Source organism: Lynx canadensis, chromosome D2 (assembly GCF_007474595.2).
Source record: "Lynx canadensis isolate LIC74 chromosome D2, mLynCan4.pri.v2, whole genome shotgun sequence".
NCBI classification, from domain to species: Eukaryota; Metazoa; Chordata; class Mammalia; order Carnivora; family Felidae; genus Lynx; species Lynx canadensis.
The window spans coordinates 6367741-6392309 of record NC_044313.2 but is presented as its reverse complement, the minus strand read 5'-3'; the positions used below and the strand labels follow the sequence as shown (position 1 = coordinate 6392309).

The 24569-nt window shown below is 42.7% G+C and overlaps 1 protein-coding gene and 1 long non-coding RNA gene across 2 annotated transcripts in view; both read left to right on the top strand.

Moving 5' to 3' along the window:
- The window catches only part of FANK1 (fibronectin type III and ankyrin repeat domains 1), a 105318-nt gene that overhangs the window by 8821 nt on the left and 71928 nt on the right, over positions 1 to 24569 (top strand). The window lies entirely within an intron of this gene.
- LOC115527268 lies at positions 1951 to 4481 on the top strand. The gene is made up of 3 exons (XR_003972877.1): positions 1951 to 2717; positions 3008 to 3094; positions 4306 to 4481. It is a non-coding gene; the product is annotated as an uncharacterized LOC115527268 (long non-coding RNA).

The window sequence follows — 24569 nt, the reverse complement described above, 5'->3', positions numbered from 1 at the left end:
TCTCCGTCTCTCTCTGCCCCTCCCCAATTCCCACTCTGCCTCTCTCTCAAAAATAAATAAACTTTAAACAAAATTTAAAAAGAAATGAAAAGATCTACGTCCTGATTTCAGTGGCTCAGATAGTTGTAATGATAGGATATTTCAGGGTTAGCTTGTCCCCTCTGTGAATTGTGAGGTGGGCTTTTCAGATTGGACGTAGTCTCCTTGGGCACTATAGCTACATGAATATGCACCTTGTCCTAACTTATGCTTATGCATTCTGTTCTGTTCTGTGTGTGTGTGTGTGTATTATTTTTTTTTTGAAAATGTTCAGAGTCCTAGAACAGTTCAAAGTTATACAATGAACACTTCCATACTCTTCACATGGATTTGACTGTTTACATTATGCCAGAGTTGATTTCTCTCTTTCTCTTCCTTCCCAGATACACACACACACACACACACACACACACACACACACGCACGCACACTTTTTGAACCATTTGAAAGATGCACACACCATAATACTTCAGTCCTCAACACTTTAGCATGTTTTTCCTAAGAATCAGGACATTTTCTTCCGTAACCACAATACCACAATAATACACCCCCAAATTTAACATTGATACAATAATATTATCTAATGTTCCGTCCCTATTCGTATTTTCCCAGTTGTCTTAATAATGCGCTTTATGGTTGCTGTTGGGTTTTTTCTTTGTAAATGATTGGGACCCTTTTCAGGATTACACTTGGCATTTAATTGTCTTAGTCGTTCAGTCTTCCTTAGTGTAGAGCAGTCTCCGTATTTTTTTGTTTCTTTCACGACACTGATATTTTTGAAGTGGCTGGGCCGGTTACCTTATAGAAGGTTCCATGCTGGATTTGTCTGATTGTCGCCTCGTGGTGTTTTGAGTCAAATATTTGTACCAGGAATGTAATGTTACACAGACGATGCTCTGTCTCTTTCGTTGCGTCTTATCAGGAGGTCCATGATGTCAGTTCTGTATCCTGATACAATGTCACTGCTGCCACTGAAACAGAAGAGACGAATGTTCTGGAATGAAATGTACTTAGGAGTTGGGGAATCCGTTAAGAAGACAAAGACTCGTTTCTCAAGGCTGCCAGGACTGATGCTACAGGAGCCGGTCAATTTGTATTGCTTAAGCCACAGCTTGGCTCTTCTTACGGGTAGAGGGTGGCAGGTAGTATGAAAATGAAGGACATGCCCCTCCTCCCTAAGGCACCTCCTAGCACAAGAGAGACGCTAACATGTATGAAAGAATTTTCCAGTGTGATGGGAGAGAATATTTTTCAGCTTAGGACTAGAACCCAGATGTGAGCATGGCAAGAATAGTGACTCAGGGGGTTGGTAATTGGCACAGACCCCACTCTCCATGTTTTGATTTTCACTGCTTCCCAGTATGTACTTACGATTCTAATTACGTCTGTTTCCTCCTTGCCTTCCATATTCACTGTAGTCATTCACATTTCTATTCCCTCCCTCATGTTGACTCACCGGAGCCCTACCCTGCACTGCCCCGCAGGACCTGTGGTAGCCTGCCTCCAAGATGGCTCCCTGTGAGCCTTCCTGCCTCCTGGTGTTCTCACCTGTACCCTGCCTCACTGTGCCAGAGCCGGTCTGTGTGACCAATGACATATGGCAGAAGTGGTGTGTCACTTCCAAGATTAGATTATAAAAGGCTGGGGCTTCTGTCTTGGGCTGGTCTTCAATCTCTCTCTTTCTTCCTCCCTGCCTCTCTCTCTCTCTTTCTTCTTCTTCTTCTTCTTCTTCTTCTTCTTCTTCTTCTTCTTCTTCTTCTTCTTCTTCGATCACCTACCAATTGCCATGTCATGAACACACTCAAGCATTCTATGGAGAGACCTACATGGCGAGGAACGGGGCCAAGGATCAGAGAGGACTGACTCCTGCCAAGAGCTCAGTGAGTGAGCTGGTGGGCAGATTCTCCAGTCTCAGCCAAGCCGGGAGAGGACAGCAGCCCCAGCTGTCAACTTCACCGTAATCTCTGAAGAGACTGAGCCAGACCCACCCAGCTGAGGCATCCGAGACTCCAGACCCTCACACACTGTGAGACCATTATTTATATATGTATATGTGTGTGTATATATCATATATCATATATATATAATCATATATACGAGCGTATCATCTATACTACATTCCTCTCTGTTCTGTACTTTCCTTTGTTTTCGCCTAACGTTATATTTTGCTTTCTTTTTATTACCATGGTTTCTCATACTTTAAACAACTATATAATATTCCATTCTATAAATTTGCCATAATTTATTTAACCGGTCCACCACTGATAGGCAGTTTGTCTTCAGTCTTTTGCTACTGTGATAGGGTGAGTAAACACATGTCAACAGCTTAATCCCCCGAACCTGTGAATGTGTCCCCTTTCGTGACCAAACGGGCTCTGCAGCTGTGATTAAGTTAAGGGTGGCGGAAAGGGGAGAGTAGCCTGTATTACCCAGGTGGCCCCCATGTAACCAATCACAAGAGTCCTTTTTTTTAAAAGGGAGGCAGGAGCTCTAGAGTCAGGATGAAGGTGTGAGCGGCGCTTCGGGTGATAGAAGGTTGGAACCAGAGAATGTGGGTATCCCCCGGAAGCTGGAAAAGGCTCGGAAATGTACTCTCCCCTAGAACCTCCGGAAAGAACAAGCCTTTGATTTTAGCTTGGCGAGACCCATTGTGGACTTCTGGCCTCCAGAGCTGTAAGGTAACGAACTCGTGTTGTTTTAAGCAGCTATGTTTATGGGAGACGGTTCCAGCAGCCGCAGGAAATGCACAGCCACTATTACGATTACAAACAGAGGTGCATTGAATTATCTCGTACATTGCACATTTTGCATTTTGTGCAAGCATACTTGCAAAAGAAACGCCTAGATGTAGGATTGCCCAAAGGCAGTGTTCGTTTGGTTCAGTCCCACTTCCAACGGTAATTTTTGTGAGAACGTCTTCCACAGCCTCTCCAATGAGTGCATAAACTTTTGGATTTTTACCTTTCAGCAGTTGAAAAACCCTAATTTCTTTGAACGAGCTAATTATTACTACGTACTCCTCATCTGCACACCATATTTAGAATCTCCGTCAGAGGTAGGACTAAGTCCTTGTTTCTATTTTATTCCATGCTGTTTGCCTGTGTCCCTCCTATTATCTTACACAGAGCGGGCTCTCCTCATAGAGTGATAAAAGGATGTATATCCAGAGGTATCCATTCTACAATAGTGGGCAAGAAACGTATATAGAATTCATTTTACCCATCTTTCTATCCAACAAATACCACGTATAAAAACATTTCCTCTGTTTTGGACAAAAACATCCTTCATGGTAACCGTTGCTGAGTGTAGAGTTAAGGAATGGTTGCCTGCCCTCATTGTGTCCCCTGCCCCCCTTTTTTTGTTGCTGTTTGACTGATGGATGGAAGGTGGGATCACCAACGGGTGGCCTCCCCCTGCCTCTGTGCCCCAGACAGCTACCGCAGACCTTTCGCTTTAACAGCAACACGATCCCCGCCCCTGGAGGTAGCCAATCTTATTGATTATTTGCACAACAGCTAAAACTTGTTCGTGCCCTATTTAAGGATGCACAGCCGCGCCGCAGACTGTAACCTTCTGCTTTTCCGGTGAAGAATGAAACCTCTAGAAACTTCCACCTCCTTCCTTCTCTTAGCTTGGGAACGGTTCCTTAGGTTTCTCCCTGTCTATTTACACTGCCAGCGTCTTTCCTGTTTTTGAGATCTTAAAACTTCACAGAACGAAAAAGCTGTCCCTTTTCCTAAAAAACGTTGGAGACTTTTCGTTGTTTTAAATTCGTTTCTTTTGTTTATAATGTAACCCGGTTGGTTTGAAATTTAATTAAAAACGTTGTTTGGCAAAAGCTCTGACCCGAGAAATCTCCTGGGTCATCACTTAAGCTGTTAGCTAAAACATAATTACATAGCACTTAGCCTCAATGCGAATCAGTGCGCACATTCAGAATTTTCAAAACTTGCAAGAGACCACAAAGCTTAAGTATTGTTTTTTTAATGTTTATTTTTGAGAGAGCGAGAGGGACAGCATGAGAGTGGGGGAGGGGCAGAGAGAGAGGGAGATAGAATCCGAGGCGGGTTCCACGCTCTGAGCTGTCAGCACCGAGCCCGACGCGGGGCTCGAACTCCTGGACTGTGAGGTCATGACCTGAGCTGAAGTCAGACGCTTAACCGACTGGGCCACCCAGGTCCCCCACGACCTAAGTATAGTAAGTCCTGGAAAGACAAAACAAATCTATTGGCAATGAGCCTAATTATGAAACTTCTTTGGTTACAGACAGGGGTACAACAGGATGAAGCCTTTTAAGAGAAACCCATGACTTCTGTCCTCTTGTCATTCTGAATCGGTGGCAGTTAATACCCCACGAAGACTCTGAAGATAGACTGGCTCTTCTCCATCCTTTTCTGATCGCGTGTGCCCACTTTCTGATGGTCTCTTATTCCACGCGAGACCTAACCGTGAGTCGTTTCGCGGTCCCCCAACAGGAGGGCGCATTTGTGACGCACGCTGTCCGAGGGCCCGGCGCTTCATGTGCCGATTTGTTGATCATCGTGGGGTCGTGACTTGATGACCCACGACTGTAACCTGAGGTACACACGATGGGAACGTGGTTACGCAGGAGAACGTGATGACGCAGGAGCACTGAGGCTGTTAGCGCGAGAGTCGGGTCTGTTTGTCCCAGCTGTTTGTGCTAGAGCTTTCTCCCGGTGATCGTGCTGGCCACCGCTGCTTCCAAATGGCATCTCTTCAGCTTGAGTTAATTTTAGATAAAGATGAACTAATATCGGGATAAGCCCTGGGTGTTGTATGTAAGCCAGTTTGACCATCAATTATATTAAACAATAATAAAAAGGAAAAAAACATGAACTAATGTACAGACATGTGGTCGTCCCAAGGACATTTAAATTAGCATTAGAACTAGTATTTCTAAACTCCCTACCTCCCCACTACAGTGTGGGACACTACTCTTCTCCCTTAGGAAATCAATTTCCTATGGACAGTATTTTTTTCCCCCCAACACAGAATGTATAACAGCCCTCATTCTTCTGTGATGTAACAATCTAAATTTCCATTGCTGTTTCGTTTTCCAAAGCTCCACTGTGCCTATTTTTATGCCTTAAAAAAAAAATCTCTGTAATCTCTTATGTGGTAATTTCCGCACCCCACTCCCTGCCTCAGCTAGGTGGTAAGCCCCAGGAGTACAGGGATCACACCTGCCTGTTCACTGTGTCACCAGCATTTTCGCAGTGTGGACACTTCGTTAGGGCCTTAAGGATTGAATAAGTAAATGGAAGTGTGGGCAGGATTGAAAACGTCCAAGATTAGAGAAAACTTCTAGTGCTATGGATAAAGAAACATTGACCCAGGGCAGTGTTTCTTTACCATATTTTCATCATTTTTTCTCAGGGAGAAAAATTCTGAGAAAAATCAAATACATTGAAGGGAATTAAATATTCAGATAATGTTGAGCTTTGAAAGGCCACTGTAATAGCTAAGATTCCCCCCACCCCCACCTCCAGGAATTAATTTGGGACCTATTGTTCAAGTGGAAGGTCTATGATTTGAGGTCTGGTCTCCTATTTCTCTGTGGGCTTCCTTTTACTTCCTGAAGATTTGATTGACCGTAGAAGGGTAGGGGAGGAGGGTGGTTGTCCTCAGAAGTGTGGTTTGCGAGCTCCTGGGTTGGGTGAGGCATGGAGGTGAGATGAGAGAATTTCTGGCAATGAACTTGTATCCCATCTGCGGGAGGTTTGGTGAGAAGGAGCCAGGGAGACTGGAAGGGGTTGGCAGAACCTTGGGAAAGACTGGTGGATCCAGTTCTACCAGGAATCGATCCAGGAATATTAAACTTGACAACGATGCAAAAGTGGCTTTGCCCTGTGTGGGGAGAATTGCCCCTCTGGGGGACAGATTCATTTGCATCCTCTGTTACCACTGGTTCTGTTCACCTTAGTGTGAACCAGGCTGTGCAAGACAAGACTGGAAAACCCGAAAGGGCGTGATGTGAACGTTGCGTATTTTTTCCCACTGAAGCACAGACTTTTTTTTTTCCCCCTATAATTTCTAAGTGACTGGCATTTTCAAATTTTAGATTGCTCTCTATTAACTTCACAGTTTGTAATAACTGTGATTAGTTGTTTGCTTCTTTCCTCACGGTTATACTATTTTGTTCCTCTGGGTGTGAAAAAGGAATGAGAGGTTTTTAAATAAGATTTTTATCAATGGAAAGTAGGAGCTGTGTGCATTTCGTGGAGAAGGTAGTCTAAAGGACAACCTTTATGGACCCGGGGCAAACTATATTGATTGTGTAATGTGTATATTTGGGGGGGGGGGAATCTATAGTTAAAAAAAGCTTGCCACTTCATTATTTATAACAGCCAAAAGATGAACAACTCCGGGGTCCATCATCAGATGAACAGATAAGCAAAGGGTTTATACATAAAACGGGATACGTTTCAGCCTTAAAAAGGCAAGCAGGCTACGGCCTGGATGGACCTTGAAGACCGTACGCCAAGTGAAATAAGCCGGTCACAAAAGGATAAATGCTGTCTGATTCTACTGTCAAAGGGCAAAGATAATTTAGGAACGCTTGTCCTTTGTTTAAGAGCGAATAAGCCACCGAGGGGGGACTATAGTGTCTCTCAAGCAGTGGATACTCTTCCTGAGGGATTTTGGGCGAGAGTGAGTTTTATAGAGCTTTAGAGGAACCATGCAGAGCAGGGCGTGATTGGCTGGGGTGCATACGTGATCTTATTTAGAAAGCTCTGGGAGGAAATAAGTAGAGCCCAGAGCTGGCTCAGCATTTGGCATTTCTGGTCAAGTGGGAGCAGTTACTGGAGCACAAAAGTTTGGTTTGCTGATCTGGTACCTGGGGCTGGAGTGCCTCTAACGTGGGCCTGGAAGTTTAGTTCTCCTCTTCCCTAGAGCAGTCAAATCCATAGACCTGGCATGTAGAGTAGAGCTTGCCAGCAGCTAGGGAAAAGGAGGGGGGTGCTGTTTGGTGGCTAAGCATAGGATTTTAGCTTAAGATTAAAAAAGTTGTGGAGATGGGTAGAAGTGATAGTTGTACAGTAACGTGAGCGTCCAAAACACCGCTAAGCTGTATACATACAACGGTGACAGTGGGGGCGCTTGGCTGGCTGAGTCGGTTGAGCGTCCGACTCTCGATTTCAGCCGAAGTCACGATCCCAGGGTCATGGGCTCGAGCCTCGGGTCAGGTTCCACACGGAGCACGGAACCCGCTTAAGATCCTCTCGCTCATGACATGAGCCGAAACCGAGAGTTGGATGCCTAACCTACCAAGCCACCCAGGTGCCCCGACGGTGACTAGAGTTTAGATTTCTCAACCGATCCGGTCAACAGACAGAGGACGTTGAGAGCATGTCTCAAAGTGCAGGGGAAGCCTATAGACTCGGGTGGTAACTGCTGCCTCTTGCACAGAACTGTGCTTTAAAAAAAAAAAATCCCCTTTTTTATAGAAAATCAGGAAAATATGCGTAAAAAACTTTTGCCACTTAATGGGAGAAACTTAAGCTAAATAATGTTTGGCATCTTCATCCTTAAATGAAAAGATGATTTAAAAATCTCTAAGATTACTACTTTGTAACTGATCAGCACAGAACCATTGAAACTTTGGATGTTCAAGAAAAACATTTTTAACTCCCTGTGTTTTGTCCCCTTGCCGAGGGGCACTGGCGAACATAACAAGTAATTTCAGACACTGAACAGGCTCGGTACAGGATGCAGGAGAAGAAAGCCTTACATTTAGTCTGTACGTTTTGCCTTTTATTTTTCTGGAATTCAAGTGCAGCCTGAACCTTGAAATCTCTGGCCTCTGAGTCTCTCAGAACCGCGGTGGTACGTTGGCTCAGTGGTAAAAGTGAGATGTGACTTTCGTGAAAAAGTGAAATGTGTCCTGATAGCCGTTTTCATGAGACACCTGGATGAATTGTTTTTCAGCCCTCCCTATTCGGTAGATTTATTAAGTAGAAAATTTCAGGAAGGTTTTGTTTGTTGTTTTTTCTGAAAATGTTTTCTGGGGTAAAACTTTGTAATCTTTTTTTCTGTCTCCTGGAGTAGTCCTAGTAATAAATGCAGATACCAGGGAATGATTGTTTTTGGGCAGAAGGCCATATAAAATACTTCGGGTTTTCTATGTGACTTATGTACAGGGTCAACAGACACTGTGAAGATCATCATCCTAAATAGCAAATGTGTCCGAGTTGGGCTCGGCCACTGTGGTTGCTGTTGGCCCAGAGCGAGCCCTGGGAAGCAGGTACGCCAGGGAGCAGTGGTGCAAAGCCTCTAGCAATGGTTTTGCACACTGCTTTCCAGAACTCCAGTCTATCAGCAGATTAAGGCTTTGATATTAGGTGAGGCTTTTTGGTTAAGGCTTGTATGGGTTTATATCCAATTAAAAATCAGCTTTCAATGTATTAAAGAACCCTGTTTATTTCAAAGCAAATTTGGGGGATGCTTCCTTACATATGTCCACTTTTGTTCTTTCGTGGTGCTACGTACTAATTTCACGGCCCATCTGATTATTTCCTCCACGAGTCAGAAAATCCTTGTGTCCATCTCCCTGCTTCCCCTCTCTTGATCTTGGCTGCTCTTGGCCTCTTGCACTTAACTGCGAAGTCGATTCTAAAATTTGTATTTTCACAAAAGTTGTTGGGATTTCCATTGGGATTAAATCGATAGGTCATTCTGCGGAGAGCTTTACGGTAGCGAATTTTCCAATCTCCGAGCTTCATTTAGTTCCTCATTTCTTATGTCTGTGGTACATTCTAAAATGCTATGATTTTCTCCATTAAGGCCTGACACGTTTCGTAGATTGATTACTAGTTTCATTGCATTTTCAGTGCTATTGTAAATTGTTCGAATTGTTAACGTTTAATTTTTTAAAAACATGCATTATTTTGAGAGAGAGAGCATGCGTGTGCACGCAAGCTAGGGAGGGGCAGAGAGAGGGAGAGAGAGAATCCCAAGCAGGCTTGCGTGGTCAGCACAGAGACCGACATAGGGCTCAGTCTCATGAACCATGAGGACATGACCTGAGCCGAAATCAAGAGCCAGATGCTCAACTGACAGAGCCACCCAGGCTCGCCCAGTAATTTGTCTTTCAAGGGGCTGATCCATTTCATCTAGTCTGTAGGCTTTCTAAACAAAGTTCTTTTTAGTAGTATCTTTTATTAGTCTAATGTCTGTAGGGCCTGGAACATGCCCCCTTTCTTTATTCTGGGTGTTGGTAATCTGTGTTTCTCCCTTTTTCTTGGTCAGTCTGCCTAGAGCTTTAACCATTTTATTTCTTCAAACAACCAGCTTTGGATCTCGTTGACTTTTCCAATTTTCTGTTTTAAATTTTACTGATTTGTCGTATATTTAGTCTTCTGCTTGACTTGGGGTTTATTCTGCTTTTCTCTGCTTGAAGTAGATACTTAGATGATACTTTTCTGATGTAATAACTTAGTGCTATAAATTTTCCTCTTAGCACAAATTTGGATAAGTTGATTATGTTTGTTCAGTTCAAAATATTTTCTAGTTCTCCTTGAGATTTCCTCTTTGACCCACACAGCCTTTACAAGAACATTGTTTAGGTGTGCCTGGGTGGCTCAGTCGGTTAAGTGTCTGACTTTTCCCACCCCACCCCGCCAAATTTTAATTTAAATTCTAGTTAGTCAACATACAGTGCAATATTGGTTTCAGTAGTAGAATTTAGGGACTCATCACTTGCATACAACACCCAGTGGTCATCACAACAAGTGGCCTCCTTAATACCCATCACCCATCTAGCCCATCCCCCGCCCACTTCCCTCCATCAACCCTCAGTTTATCTCCATGGTTCAGAGTCTCTTGTGGTCTGTTTCCATGCCCCCCCCTACACCCCGCCCTTTTACACTATATACAAAATCCTAGAGGAGAACACAGGCAGCAACCTCTTTAACCTTGGCCGCAGAAACTTCTTACTAGACATGTCTCTAGAGGTAAGGGAAACAAAAACAAAAATGAACTACTAGGATCTCATCAAGGTAAAAAGCTTCTGAACAGAAAAGGGAACCACCAACTAAACTAAAAGGTGGCCTACAGAATGGGAGAAGATATTGCAAATGGCATATTGGATAAAGGGTTAGTTATCCAAAATCTATGAAGAAGTTAACACACTCAATACCCCAAAAACGAATAATCCAGTTAAGAAATGGGCAGAAGACATGAATAGATGCTTTTCCAAAGAAGACTTCTGGGAGACACATGAAAAGATGTTCAACGTCAGTGATCATCAGGGAAATACAAAACCACAATAAGATACTATCTCAGACTTGTCACAACGGCTAAAATTAACACGAGAGGCAACAGGTGTTGGTGAGGATGCAAGAAAGGGGAACCCTCTCTTGCGCTGTTGGTGGGGATGCAAACTGGTGTAGCTGCTCTGGAAAACGGTATGGAGTTTGCCCAGAAAGTTAAAAATAGAGCTACCCTATGATTCAGCGATTGCACTAGTAGGTATTTATCCAAAGGATACAAAGATACAGATTTGAAGGGATACATGCACCCAGTGGTTAGAGCAGTATCATGTACAATAGCCAAAGTATGGAAAGAGCCCAAATGTCTATTGACTGATGAATGGATAAAGAAGATGTTGTGTACACACACACACACACACACACACACACACACACACACACACACACATGCTGGAATATTACTCAGCAATCAAAAAATTTTTTTTGCCATTTGCGATGTCGTCGATGGAGCTAAAGTGTATTAGGCTAAGTGAAAGAAGTTAGAGAAAGACCAATCCCACATAATTTCACTCAAACGGAATTTAACCAACAGAAAAGATGAACATATGTGAGGGGAGGAAGGGTCTGACTCAAATAAAAACCCCTTACAAGGCACAGAAGGTTATGCAGTTTGCCCCAGGAGACCATTAAGAAACCAAATACTAAGGGATGTATTTCACGCAGGAAGAAAGAGACCCCGAGTGATAGAAGAAATGAGCAACGGGGTAAAAGAACAGTGAACGTGGGTAAAAGAACAGTGAACGAAATATGAAGGGTGTAAAACAATAAAAGTAATTTCCCACGAAATATAAAAACAACAATGATAAAATTAAAATAGATCAAAACAACTTGAAGGAATCTCAAGAAAATTAGGCTGAATGAAAACAGTCAATTTCAAAAGATTAGATACTACATGGTTTCATTTGTATCAAGTTCTTGAAAACACAAAATTAGAAGGGAAGAATAGGTTCGTGGTTGTCAGGAGTCAGAGAAGCAAGGGTCTGTGGCTAAACAAGGACAGCACAAAGGATCTGTCTGATGAAACTGTTCTCGATCTGGACAATAGCCCTATATGTGATAGAGCAGAGAACAAAGTACACCCACACACCTGTGCATGTAAACCTGGTAAAACCTGAACAAAATCAGTGGATCGCATTCATGTCTGCCTGTTTCCTGGCTCTGATACTATATTTTAGTTTTGAAAGATGTTACCATTGGGAGAAACTGAGTGAAGAGTGCAGGAATCTCTTTGTATTATTTCTTTACAATTGAATGTGAATCTACATGGTCTCAAAATGAGAGGAAAGCGAAGAAATAAATTTAGACAGGCTATAATAGCATAACTCCAGAGGAATTAAAGTATTCTAAAGTTCTTGTATCACCCAGGAGGTAAACTTGAGACTTTCAGGACTTAAATATGCATGTTTAAGATTAGTAGGATAGCCACTGAAAAATTAAAAAACAGAGGACTTCCAAATGACTAGAGAAGAAAAAACATCCCCCCAGTCCAAAGAGGGTAGGAAATCAGGGGAGAGGGAAAACAAGTAGAAAACATAAAACAAGATGATCAAACACGTACCATACACATCAAACACACAACCACATAGACAGGATCCAAAAACAGCAGGATAGGTAATAAATGCAAACTGACTGATTCAGTTAAAAATTGTTAAATCCAATCCCATACTGTTTACAAGAGTCTGATCTAAAATGTAGAGATACGTGGGGCGCCTGAGTGGCTCAGTTGGTTAAGCGTCTGACTTCACGATCTCACAGCTTGTGAGTTCGAGCCCCATGTTGGGCTCTGCGCGGACAGCTCGGAGCCTGGAGCCTGCTTGGGATTCTGTCTTCCTCTCTCTCTGCCCCCCTGCCACTTGCGTTTGGTCTCTCTCTCTCTCAAATATAAGTAAACATTAAAATATAAAGATAAAGGAGGGTTGAAGAATATTGTAACATACATGTAACATACACATATGCACAGTAGAGCGTAGCTGAAGCCACTGTAGCTATTTTAATCATTTGCACAGTTGACAGGATACACCAATAAGGAAAACATTTAAATAGAAATTCAAGGGGCACCTGGGTGGCTCAGTCAGTTAAGCGTCCGACTTTAGCTCAGGTCATAATCTCACAGTCCGTGAGTTCAAGCCCCATGTCGGGCTGTGTGCTGACAGCTCAGAGCCTGGAGCCTGCTTCAGATTCTGTGTCTCCCTTGCTCTCTACCCCTCCTCCACTCACTCCCTGTCTGTCTCTCTCTCTCAAAAATAAACACTAAAAAATAGGAATTCAAATTATAAAAAACAAAACAAAACATATTATTTGAAATCCTATGCCCCAAATATAGTCCCAAAACTGAAAGCCAAAGTTGACAGAATAGGAGGAGATAGACAAACCCATAATCATAGTGGGATACTTAACATCTCATAGGCAATAGAAAAAGTAAAAAATAGATACTGAAGATGTTAACAAAATTACGAAAAAAGACTCAATGGACACGTCTAGAACACAGTATCTTAACAACAGCAGAAAGAGACTTCCTTTCGTGTAAGTGTGAAACAATTTCAAAAAATTAACCACATATTTCAGTGGCAAAGAAATTTTAAACAAGCAGAACACAGATCATAATCTCTAACAATAAGCTAACAATGAGAAACAAAGAATGAGAAGGTCTGCATTTTAGAAATTGAGACACACACTTATGAGTAACCCATAGTTCAAAGATCAAATTACAAGGAAAATTCATTATCAGTTCTACCTATCAAAAAATGTATGGGATGCCTGGGTGGCTCAGTCAGTTAAGCGTCCCGCTTCAGCTCAGGTCATGATCTCACAGTCCATGAGTTTGAGCCCCACGTCGGGCTCTGTGCTGACAGCTCAGAGCCTGGAGCCTGCTTTGGATTCTGTGTCCCCCTCTCTCTCTGCCCCTCCCCTGCTCATACTCTGTCTCAAAAATAAATAAAAACATTTTTAAAAATTTTAAAATTGTGGGATACAGTCGAATCCATTCTTAAAAGTAAATTTATAGTCTTAAACATGTACTTTAGAAAAACACTGAAAAGTAGAATCAATGAACTAAGCATCAGTCAGTAAATGAGTACAAGATAAACTCCCAAAGAAACAGGAAAGACACAACAGAAATGAACAAAATACAAAAGAAACCCATAATAGAATCAACCAAGCTAACTATCGGTTCTTTAAGAAGAATAAAATTCACAAACCTTTAGCAAGAGTTAGCAAGGAAAAAAAAAAATTAACAGCACACAAAGAGGATCATACTCTAGATCAGAAGACTTCCAAAAGATAATATGCAATTATAATCTTATGCCAATAGATTGTATAGATGAAAAACAATTTCTCCAGAAAAAAGGTAGAAAAACTGACAAATTTTCTACATAGCAAACACACTGTATCAGTAGTCAAAATCTTCCCTTAACATTTCCATATTCCTATGGCTTCACCAAAATGGTCCATGAAACATACAAGTATAAAAAAACAAAAAAAGAACTCTCAGAGAATAGAAAAAGAAGAAATACTCCCCAGTTCATTTTATCAGGTTAAAATAAAAATAACCTTGATACCAAAACCCAACAAGGGAAGTGTAAGAAAAGATACTTATAGGCCTGCTGTTATTCAATGTGGATGAAAAGGTATTTTTAAAATGTGTTGGGGCGCTTGGGTGACTCAGTCGGTTGAGTGTCCGACTTCGGCTCAGGTCATGATCTCACAGTTCGTGGGTTCGAGTGTTGCCTCGGGCTCTGTGCCGACAGCTCAGAGCCTGGAGCCTGCTTCCGATTCTGTGTCTCCCTCTCCCTCTGCCCCCCGCCCTGCTCACGCTCTGTCTCTGTCTCAAAAATAAATAAAACATTAAAAAAATTAAAAAAAAAATAAAGTGTGTTGAGAGTTTATGGTGCTGGCCAAGATGCGGGATTCATGTGACAGCCCATCCTTCTCCCTGATTACAATGAGAAACTCTAGACAAAATATGAGCGGCAATGGCTCAAGGACCTAAAAAGGAAATAGCAAGCAAATTAAGTAGCAAGCAAACGGAGACAAAGTCAAAACGTGGAAGAATTACCAATAGGGCAGGATGCAACCAACAGACTATATTCTAGGTCATAAAACCAACCCCAACAATGTTAAACAATTGAAATCAAGCCAAGTACATTTTCTGATAACAGAATTAAACCAGAAACCAACAAATATTTCTGGAACATTGCTAAGTACATGGAAATTAATGTACCTTTTCTTTCTTTTTTTTAAGTGTCTATTCAGGGGCACCTGAGTGGCTCAGTTGGTTGAGTGTCCGACTTCGGCTGGGGTCACGATCTTGCAGTTCGTGAGTTCGAGCCCCATGTCAGGCTCTGTGCTGACAGCTGAGAGATCAGGGCCTGGAACCTGCTTCAGATTCTGTGTCTGACTCACTCCTACTTGGAGGGAAGGAAGGGAAGGAAGGGAAGGAGGGAAGGAAGGGAAGGAAGGGAAGGAAGGGAGAGAGAGAGAGAGAGAAAGAGAGAGAGAGAAAGAGAGAAAGAGAGAGAAAGAGAGAGAGAAAGAGAGAGATTAAAATAGCTACAGTGGCTTCAGCTACGCTCTACTGTGCATATGTGTATGTTACATGTATGTTACAATATTCTTCAACCCTCCTTTATCTTTATATTTTAATGTTTACTTATATTTGAGAGAGAGAGAGACCAAACGCAAGTGGCAGGGGGGCAGAGAGAGAGGAAGACAGAATCCCAAGCAGGCTCCAGGCTCCGAGCTGTCCGCGCAGAGCCCAACATGGGGCTCGAACTCACAAGCTGTGAGATCGTGAAGTCAGACGCTTAACCAACTGAGCCACTCAGGCGCCCCACGTATCTCTACATTTTAGATCAGACTCTTGTAAACAGTATGGGATTGGATTTAACAATTTTTAACTGAATCAGTCAGTTTGCATTTATTACCTATCCTGCTGTTTTTGGATCCTGTCTATGTGGTTGTGTGTTTGATGTGTATGGTACGTGTTTGATCATCTTGTTTTATGTTTTCTACTTGTTTTCCCTCTCCCCTGATTTCCTACCCTCTTTGGACTGGGGGGATGTTTTTTCTTCTCTAGTCATTTGGAAGTCCTCTGTTTTTTAATTTTTCAGTGGCTATCCTACTAATCTTAAACATGCATATTTAAGTCCTGAAAGTCTCAAGTTTACCTCCTGGGTGATACAAGAACTTTAGAATACTTTAATTCCTCTGGAGTTATGCTATTATAGCCTGTCTAAATTTATTTCTTCGCTTTCCTCTCATTTTGAGACCATGTAGATTCACATTCAATTGTAAAGAAATAATACAAAGAGATTCCTGCACTCTTCACTCAGTTTCTCCCAATGGTAACATCTTTCAAAACTAAAATATAGTATCAGAGCCAGGAAACAGGCAGACATGAATGCGATCCACTGATTTTGTTCAGGTTTTACCAGGTTTACATGCACAGGTGTGTGGGTGTACTTTGTTCTCTGCTCTATCACATATAGGGCTATTGTCCAGATCGAGAACAGTTTCATCAGACAGATCCTTTGTGCTGTCCTTGTTTAGCCACAGACCCTTGCTTCTCTGACTCCTGACAACCACGAACCTATTCTTCCCTTCTAATTTTGTGTTTTCAAGAACTTGATACAAATGAAACCATGTAGTATCTAATCTTTTGAAATTGACTGTTTTCATTCAGCCTAATTTTCTTGAGATTCCTTCAAGTTGTTTTGATCTATTTTAATTTTATCATTGTTGTTTTTATATTTCGTGGGAAATTACTTTTATTGTTTTACACCCTTCATATTTCGTTCACTGTTCTTTTACCCACGTTCACTGTTCTTTTACCCCGTTGGTCATTTCTTCTATCACTCGGGGTCTCTTTCTTCCTGCGTGAAATACATCCCTTAGTATTTGGTTTCTTAATGGTCTCCTGGGGCAAACTGCATAACCTTCTGTGCCTTGTAAGGGGTTTTTATTTCATTCGTGTAATTTTTTTTTTTAAAGGAACTTTTTAATTGAAATATAAGCTACATATAGGCAAGTGCATACAGTTATAAGAAACATACAATTAAGATGATGAAAGTACAACTGGGTGAATTTTTACATAGTTAATATAAAAGAAATGGAGTATTACCAGCACCCCCACAAGCCTCTTTTATGTTCCCTTCCAGTTGCTACCTTCCTCTCTCCCCCGCCCCAAATTCCCATCCCATCCCTATAGAATAGTTCTGACCATTTTTGCTTTTTATAAATGGAGCTTTACTTTTTTTGTCTGTCTTCTTTCTGTCAGCATTAGCTTTGTGAGGCCCATTCATGGTGGTGTTCATAGCAATGGCTCGTTCGTGTTGTATACATTCATGTTCATTGTTGTATAAATTCCATTTTAGTAATATTCCATAATTACTCTGCTGGTGGTAGAGATTTGGTTGTTTCCACTTTGGGTCTATTATAATCAATACTGCTGTGAACTTTCTTGTACATCTCTTTTGGTGCACATGTGTATACTTCTGTTGGCTACATGCCTGGGAGTGGAAGTGTTGTTTTGGAGAGTACATTTAGGAGATCTTGCTAAATTTTTCCCACACTGGTTATGTCAGTTTATACTTCCACAAGTGGTGTATGAATGCATCAGTTGTTTCCCATACGTCCCAATAATTCCTATTGTGTCAGCTTTAAATATGGTTTTAATTTAGTCATTCTGTTGGGTATGTAGTAGTGTCTCATTGACTTAGAATTTCCATGATGCCTGTATAGGTTGAGCATCTTTTCATATATTTTAATATTGGCCACTTGGATATTCTCTTTGGGGAAGAGTCTGCTCATGTGTCTTGTCTCAGTTTCTCTTGAGTTGCTGGTATTTTTAAGTTTTTTTTTTTTTTTAATTATTTTATTTATTTATTTATTTTTGAGCCAGAGAGAGAGCAAGCAGGGGAGGGGCAGAGAGACAGGGAGAGAGAGTCCCAACCAGGCTCTGTGCTGTCAGTGTAGAGGCCGACGTGGGACTCGAACCTACAAACTGTGAGATCGTGACCTGAGCCAAAACCAAGAGTGAGATGCTTAACCAACTGAGCCACCCAGGCACTCCTCTTTTTATTATTGATGTGTGGGAATTCTTAAATCTACTCTAAATCAAAGTCTGTTGGTTAGATTTTCTTAGTGCTTTTTCATTCTCCTAACAGGTACTTTTTCATAGAATAGTTTTAATGTAGTCGAATTTATCAGTCGTTTCCTTTATGGTTAATGTTTTTGGCATTCTTTATAAATTTCTTTTGCCTCCCTGTTTTTACATTATTTTTGTTTCCCTTCCCTTATGTTCATCTGTTTTGTCTCTTAAATTCCTCATATGAGTTAAGTCATACGATTTTTTTCTTTCTCTGACTAATTTCACTTAGCATGATACCCTCCAGTTCCATCCATGTAGTTGCAAATGGCAAGATTTCATTCTTTTTGATTGCCTTGTACCCATAAATACAGAGAACAAACTAAGGGTTGCTGGAGGGTTTGTCAGAGGGGGGGATGGGCTAAATAGGTAAGGGGCACTAAGGAATCTACTCCTGAAATCATTGTTGCACTATATGCTAACTAATTTGGGTGTAAATTTAAAAAATAAAATTAAAAAAATTTCTTTTGCCTAATCTAAAATTATGAATATATTCTGTTATGCTTTAGAAGCCTTTTCACATTTACATCTATAACCTGGATTTTCATGTAGGGTACACATTTTTTTTTTTTTTTTCATCTGGCCATTCAGTTGACTTAGCGCTGTTGTATTAAAATGACATCCTTTCTTTACCATTCTTCAATGTCCCCTTTATTATAAATCAGGCACCATAGACAGAGATGGGTGCTTTTATGGCCTCTGAGACCTTTACTTGATTTGTCTGTAATTTGTTGTTGTTGTTTGTTTTTGTCCTGGGAACAAGAAGCATAAAACACAGGCCCTGCTCTTAAACTGCTTACAGTCTAAGGTAGGAATCCCTTAAATTACTAATTTCAACATGATGTGGTGTGGAAGCAAACCATGTTAAAACTGTGCTCATGTTTATGTTTTTAGAATTAATCTGTTAAGATTCACTTGAGTGAAGAAATTCTATAGGAAGACTGTTCTCATAACTGAAAGGTATTTTGCATTTCACTACTTGGATTGTCTTTCTAGTGCACCATACATGAATATATCCCTAAACATACATTATTTAGTTTTACCTGCTTGGTTTTACTATGAAATGGCATTAGTCCACATGTATTCTGTACTGTTTTGTTACGGTTCAATTTAAGCTTTTAAGACTAATTACATTTTAGTGATAGAATTTCCAGCAGTCGGAAAAATTTTGTGCCAGATGGTTTCCATTAAATCGGTAGTTCCTAAGATCTCGTATACGGCATCATTTTAGATCGTATTAAGACCAACATTTAAAAATGATCACTTTATCTTTTAATAGTGTCTGTTGGTTAAAAGCATAGTGTTGGTTTTCCAATTACTTCTAGCCCCAAATTTCAAGTCAGTGTAAGAACATTTAGGTCAATTTTCCAGGTGGTAGATACTTTGTTCTTCTTTGTAGCGTGGCAGAAATGTGAAGTGGTGTGGGATACGCTTGGATAACCGTGCTGCATACAGGGCCTTTCCTGGCCCAGGGAATGAGGGAGGAGGATTCATCATTGCCTCCTTTTGGTCAGGGCCACTCTGCAGTCAAGGCGACGTTGCTTCCTAAAAGAAAGTTACCGTTGGCTGGGACAGCAGCAGCACCCTGGGCAACACCATGGAAGAGGTGAAGTCTGTCTCAGGTTCACTGCTCTTCTTCTGCGAATGCCTACTTGCCAACTCAGCATCTTGGGGATGCACGTAATTCAATGTCAACAAATCTATGATTTCTCGGATTATAAGGTGAAGTCCCACCCGTGTCTGGTGGTACCACCCATCTTCTCTGACAAATGGAAAGATAAAGGGTGGTATCAGGTGTGCTTGTTGGGGCTTTGGATTGAGAGGCTGGCGATCATACTATGCGCCGTATCCTGAGAAGGGCTTCAGTTCCAGAAAGAGTATGTAGCCAGGAGGGTGGGTTTCCAAGGACAGAAGAGCAGCAAAAGGCAAGGCGTAGAGCCAGAGTTGGGGGTGGAGGCGAGTGAGCCTGGGGAATATTCCTCATCCAGAGCGAAAGCGCCAGGCCATGGTACGTTTTATGGTGGTAAGTGGGGCAGATTTTATCAAGTCACGCAGTCCTCTGTCTCTGGGGAAGAAGCAGGAATCCACAAGACCTGACCGTGCCTGCGGGAGAAGAAGAAGCGCCGATAGTCCAGGAGAGTTCCACAGGAGTTCAAGTGTGGGAGGGTATGAGGATGAACTATCCGTGACAGCCAAGGACCAGGCTAGAGGAGAGTTGATCTGGAGAAAAAGAAAAGTTCATTTTTTTAACCTGTTAAGTTTGAGGCGACTGGGGCCCATGCAGGAGGCTGGGATGAACAACAACAGAAAAGCTAAGTGACCGTGCCAGGGGCATGGGGCCTTACCAGGCTGGGGACCACAGCCCAGAGCTGTCGGGGAGAGCGTGGGAGAGAGACAGAATGGCTGATTCTGCACATAGCTAAGGAGAAGGGCACAGGCCGCAGTTAGTGACGTTGCTGGTACAATATGGTCTTGTACGTAGCATTTCGTAAATATTTGTTGAAATATTTTTGAAATACCGGTGCAGACACTGGATGGCAGAAATTTAAAAGGTGTAGTGACATTTGAACTTCAGGAGGTGGCGCTTCTGGTACACTTCACCTTGGAATATGGTTTTATACGCGGAGGTAAAGGAAAAACTTGCAGCAGTCAGTCGACTTGAACTAGAGCCCAGCTCTTCTCAGCCTCCTACCTTGTATGGCTGCTGCTTAGTATATAATTTTTAATAAGCATAGCTTGACTTCCCGCTCCCACCGTAAATTGGAAATCAGCAATGGCTGTTTAAAGGCTTATCAGTGCAACTGGAGGCAACAGCTGGCAAGCTGGCTTGGAGGGAGGAGACTGGAAACAAACTAAGTTGGTGCTAGAGTACCATATGTTGCGAAAGAAACAGGCATCTTTCAGACTGTGTGTGTGGCGGGGGGGGGGGGGGGCAGGTTATATGGTTATATGTCCAGTCGCAGGATGAACAGCGGGCCAGGTCATAGCTGGTGCCGCATCTTTCCCACAGTGTTGAGTAAAGGCTGAGAGAAACCTAGCCCTGAGGGAATCTAGCCATAGGCAGGAAGTATGGCGGTGGTGGGCAGGCAGCTGAAGGCCTCAGGGATGCCCGGCTGTTCGTGGGGTTGGAGTTGTGGGCAGAATTCTAGTCTCGGATGAATCAAGGCTGATCCTAGAACTCAGTGGATGGAACAAAACTGACTAGAGGAGAAGAGTGGGGGAAGGGCCACAGGAGGGCAGCTAGTATTGATTTAGCACTTGTGTACTGAGCTCCGTGCAGAGCACCCAGTAGCTGGAAGGTGGGAGAACCAGGATTCCATCCCAGTCTGTCTTCGGAACTCAGGCTCTTCACCCCCAGGCCACAACAGTGGCTGGAACTGCCCGCTGTTGCAGCTTGGGTACAGTTGATGCCCTGCAGGCACACTGCCATGGGTCTTACTGAGCTGTGGATCCCAGCACCATGCAGCTTCCCCCTCCGGGGCAGCTCAGTGCTGGAGTCCAGCTGGGCCGAGACCATTTGCCCAGATCCCAGGTCTCCTCTGCGTGGGCGTGTGTGGGCAGAGCTTCTCTCGTCTTGTTTCACCAAAGACCACTTCTCTTCTAATGGAGATAACCTGTCACGGGGCATCCCCCTTCCCCCACCCCCAATTCGTGCCTTTGCTAAAGTCTTCCTATTTTACTCTGTGATTATCTTCTCTGTAATCTTCCTTTATTGTATATGTCCTCGTTTTTAAGGGGGGGATTATCCAATTCTTCCCTCCCTGCCCCATAGAACTCTAAGCTTCATGAAGGCAGAGGCTGCAAATCCCAATCATACAAAGGATTGACACAATTCCATTGAAAGAAAAAAAACCTGACTAAAAAATGGGCATTGCAACTGACTAGGACTTTTCTTAAAGAAAATATACCAGTGGCCGACGGTTATAGGCCTACCTCGGAGATATTGTGGGTTTGGTTCCAGACCACCACAATGAAGCAAATATTGTAATAAAACAAGTCAAAATAATTTGGGGGGTTTCCAGCGCATATAAAAGTTATTTTTACCCTATATTGGAGTCTATTAATTGCAATAGCATTGTGTCTAAAAAAAAAAAAACCAACAATGTACATAATTCAATTTAAAAAATACGATTGCTACAAAACCCTAACCATCATCTGAGCTTTCAGTGAGTCTCAAGTCTTTTTTTTTTTTTTTTTTTCTGGTGCAGGTCTTGCCTCAGTGTTTCTGGCTGCTGACTGATCTGGGGTGGCCGTCACAGTTTCTTAAAATAGGACGATGAAGTTGGCCGCATGGGTTGACTCCTCTTCCTTTTACAAACAATTTCTGTTGCATGCGGTGCTATTGGACGGCATCTTACCCACAGGAGAACTTCTTTCAAAATTAGAGTCCGTCCTCTCCAACCCTGTTGCTGCTTTATCAGTTAGGTTTATGTTCTATTCTAAATCTTTTGTTGTCCTTTCAACAGTCTTCACAGCATCTTCACCAGGATCACACTCTACCTCAAAAAACCACTTTCTTTGCTCCTCCATGAGAAGCAACTCTTCACCTGTTAAAGTTGTGTCACGAGATGGGAGCCGTGTAGTCCTGTCTCCAGGCCCCACTTCTAGTTCTGGTTCTCTTGTTATTTCCACCACATCCTCGGTCACTTCCTCCGCTCAAGTCTTGAACCCCTCAAAGTCATCCAGAGGGTTTGAATCAGCTCCTTCTAAACTCCTCTTGTTGACACTTTGACCTCTTCCCATGAAGCACCAATGTGTTTAGTGTCCTCTAGAGTGGCGATGCCTTTCCAGAAGGTTTTCAACTACCGTTGCCCAAATTCATCTGAAGAATCAATGTCTATGGCAGCTATAGCCTCATGAAATGTATTTCTCAAATAACGAGACTTGAAAGTCAAAATTACTCCTTGATTGATGGGCTACAGCATGGATGTTGTGCTCACAGGCATAAAAACATTAATATTGTCTATTTCCAGCAGAGCTCTTGGGTGACCTGCTGCATTGTCGAGGAGCAGTAATGTTAGGAAAGGAATCTATTGGTCTGTTTTTTTGAGCAGTAGGTCTCAATAGTGGGCTTAAAATATTCAGTAAACCGTGTTGTGAACATGTGCTATCATCCAGACCTTGTTCCATTTATAGAGCACAGGGAGGAGATGTAGCACAATTCTGAAGGGCCCTAAGATTTTTGGAATAGTAAACGGGCATTGGCTTCAACTTAAGTCACCAGCTACATCAGCCCTTAACAAGAGAGTCAGCCTTTCCTTTGTTTTATTTTTTTTTAATGTTGATTATTGAGAGAGAGAGAGAGAGAGAGGGAGGGAGGGAGGGAGACAGTGTGAGTTGGGGAGGGGCAGACAGAGAGGGAGACACAAAATCTGAATGAAGCAGGCTCCAGGCTCTGAGCCATCAGCATAGAGCCTGTTGTGGGACTCAAACCCATGAACTGTGAGATCATGACCTGAGCCAAAGTCGGACACCTAACTGACTGAGCTGCCCAGGCACCTAAAGAGTCAGGCTTTCCTTTGAAGGCTTTCCATTGACTTCTCTCCAGCTCTAACACAAACAGTCCAAGATGGCATTTTTCTCCAATAGAATGTCTGTTTTTGGCCACCTTCGTTATCGTAGCTAGACCGTCAGACGAGTTGCTACATCAGCACTCACTCTTCACCTTGTACTTTGATGTTATGGAGACCGCTTCTTTCTTAAACCTCATGAACCGACTTCTGCTAGCTTCAAACTTTTCTTCGGCTTCCTCAGCTCCTTGTTCTGGATTAGGCTTTGGCTTAGGGCGATGTTGTGGCTGGTTTGATCTTCTGTTACCACTAAAACTTTCTCCATGCGGGCAATGAGGCTGTTTTGCCTTCTTGTTATTCATGTGTTCATCAGAGTAGCACTTTTCATTTTCTTGAAGAACTTTACCTTTGCATTCACAACTTGGGCGTTAGGCTGAAAGCTAGGACTCTTGTGCCAATCTTGGCTTTCAACCTGCCTTCCTCATTAGGCTTAATAATTCTAGCTGTTTTTTTTTTTTTTCAAGTTTCATTTGAGTAATCTTTACACCCAATGTGGGGCTCGAACTCACAACCCCAAGATCATACATTACATGCTCTACTCACTGAGCCAACCAGATGCTCTGGTCATTTTAGTTTTTGATTAAAAGTGTGAGATGTGGGGCACCTGGGTGGCTCAGTCGGTTGGGTGTCTGACTCTTGATTTCAGCTCAGGTCATGATCTTGCGGTTCATGGGTTTGAGCCCCACGTCGGACTCCACACTGACAGTGCTGAGCCTGCTTGGGATTCTCTCCCTCTCTGTCTCTGTCCCTCCCCTGCGCACACATGTATGTTCTGTTTCTCAAACCGGTTTTTAAAAGTGAGAGATCTGTGACCCTTCCCTTCACTTGAACATTTATAGAGGCTTTTGTAGAGTCGGGCATTAACTAGCCCAGTTTCAGTATTGCTGTGTCTCTGGGACTAAGGAGGCCCAAGGTGGGGGGGTGGTAGAGAGAGAGAGACAGGAACAGCCAGTCATTGCAGCAGTCAGAGCACACACAACATTAAGTTAACCTCAGTTAAGTTTGCAGTCTTAGATGGGCGTGGTTTGTCATGCCCCAAAATAAGTGTAATAGTAATACCAAAGATCACTGATCACAGATCGCCCTAACCAATGTAATAATCATGAAAAAGCCTTAAGTATGGTAAGAATCCCCAAGAAGTGAGACACAGAGACGTGAAGTAAGCAAATGCTGTTGGAAGAATGGCGCTGATAGACTTGCCTGACACAGCCTTGCCACAAACCTTCCATTTGGAAAGACCACCACCTCCCCCACATCCCCCACCCAAACCCTCAGTATCTGCAAAGCACAATCAAATGAGATGCGCTTGTATGTGGAAGGGTGCTCAAAGTCACTACTCCTCAGGGACATGCAAATGGAAACCGCAGTGAGACAGTACCTCAGACCTGATAGATTGGCTGTTATCAAAAAAGACCAGAGCGAGCAAGCATTGGCGAGCATGTGGAGGAAAGGGAACCCTGTGCCCAGTTGGTGAGGACATAAACTGGTGCAGCTACAATGGGAAACAGGATGGAGGTTCCTCAG